Source organism: Curcuma longa, unplaced genomic scaffold (assembly GCF_044706935.1).
Source record: "Curcuma longa cultivar G26 ecotype Majalengka, Jawa Barat unplaced genomic scaffold, ITB_CL_G26_1.1 contig_20834, whole genome shotgun sequence".
Classification (NCBI taxonomy): domain Eukaryota; kingdom Viridiplantae; phylum Streptophyta; class Magnoliopsida; order Zingiberales; family Zingiberaceae; genus Curcuma; species Curcuma longa.
The window spans coordinates 5,228-7,244 of NW_027431500.1; the positions used below are offsets into that span (position 1 = coordinate 5,228).

At 51.1% G+C, this 2,017-nt stretch overlaps 1 pseudogene; it reads left to right on the forward strand.

The window, feature by feature from the left end:
* The first annotated feature begins 276 nt into the window (after nt 1-276).
* Nucleotides 277-1,587, forward strand: LOC141817532 (uncharacterized; annotated as a pseudogene).
* Nucleotides 1,588-2,017: the final 430 nt, after the last annotated feature.

Sequence of the window (2,017 nt, forward strand, 5' to 3'; positions counted from 1 at the left end):
TACCAGACTTCGTATATATCCATGTCAGTCACATGCATGCATGCATGCAACGTACGTATTTGTCTTTAATAATCTTTTAATTTATTAATTAATTTCCTACATTTTCCATGCGAGTGTAATTTTCAGCCACCAAAAGCTAAATAAATTTAAAGAGGTAGATGATCAGATGAGACAGAGTGAGTACTCACAGTACCTCTCTATTTATGTTTTGTCTCTGTACTGTTATATATATATATATAGCAGGATTAGGGCAGAAGAGAAGTGATCGAGCTGGCGTGGAAGAAGGATGGGGAGGGCACCTTGCTGCGACAAGGCCAGCGTGAAGAAAGGTCACTGGTCGCCGGAGGAAGACAAGCAGCTGAAGGAGTACATCGAGAAGAACGGCACCGGTGGCAACTGGATCGCTCTCCCCCACAAAGCTGGTATTGTAGTGATCGATCGATCGTGTTTGATCTCTGCATGGATCATGCATGCATATCATGGTGATGGTGATAATGGCGATCGATCGATATTGCAGGGCTGAACAGGTGCGGGAAGAGTTGCAGGCTGAGATGGCTGAACTACTTGAGGCCCAACATCAAGCACGGGAGCTTCTCCGACGAGGAGGACAGGGTCATCACCAACCTCTACGCCAGCATCGGGAGCAGGTTTTGAATTCGTTAATGGCGAGACAGGGTTTAATGTCAGGGATGATATATAATAATGCAATTGTGGTGCAGGTGGTCGATTATCGCCGGCCAACTCCCCGGAAGAACGGACAACGACATCAAGAACTACTGGAACACCAAGCTGAAGAAGAAGTTCTCGGGGATCCTCACGCCGCCGAGGAGACTGAAGCACCAGCAGCAGCAGCAGCAGTGCAGTGGTAGCTACGCGGCCTGCTTCCCGACCGCCGCCGCCGCGTTGGATGCTGCAGCTTCTGCCAATCCTTTGGTTTCATCCCTGCAAGGACTCGAGGCCGCCTTGCCCATTTCTGCATTGCTCAGCTCTCTGACTTCCGGCGGCGGCGGCGGTTGTGGTGGTGGTGGTGGTGGTGGTGGGCCGACTCTGCTGCAGACTCCAGAGAGCAGCAGCAGCAGCAGCAGTCTCGTAATCTGATCAAGTTTGGCGGCGGCGGCATGGGGTGCCTCGGTAATGCTGCTTATTCGGACGCCTACTTGAACGAGGCGGAGCACGGAGCGTCGTCGGCCTTCGAGAGCTACCTCTACGGCTGCTGCGGCGGCGGAGGCGGCGGCGGCGGCGGCGGCCTGGAGGTCGTCGACCTCGCCGGCAGCCGGGACAGCACGGAGTTGGGCTTCGGCTTGGAGGAATACGAAATGCCGATGCTCCCGCCCAGCAGTTCTCTCTACCTAGACGCCGCCGAGATGATGAGCGCGTCGTCCATGTGCTTCTACTGACGAAGGCCGCCGCCTGCGGCCGGGGAAGAAGAAGAACATCGATCGTCCACGTGAGCTAGTAGTGAGCAGAATCGCAGACAGGGCCCCCTGTTTTTTCCCACCGTGTTCATATCGATTCTGACAGAGGGTTTGGTGGGTGTTTTCTTGCTGGCGATTTGCCCAAAACAATCAATCCGCCATGGCCGCTCCTCCTGCGACCTTAGCTTCCAATTAATCCGCCATTACCGTTCGCACGTGAGCTTCATGAATCAGCAAAAGTACAGAACAAAAATCCATAAACAAAAAAAATCAAAAGTCAGAAAACAATCCAATCCCTTTCGGAGGGACTTCTATCAAATCGACTTCTGTCGGATCGAACATCGAAAAAAAAAACTCTGTTTGTGGTACGAAGATAACTACTCTGTTTATTCCGAGAGATAGTTTATTAGTTGGTGGAATTCGGTGGAGCATTCATTCACTGCCCCAAATTAAAGATCCAAATAGTTAAGTATTAAATGTGGAATAATGTGATTGAAAAAACAAATATTGAAGAGATGGATCCGAGGCGAGGAGTAGAGTCGTTAAGAACAATAATGGAGAAGCTTCTGCAGAAGAAGAGCATGGAGCTCAGGCAGCCTCCA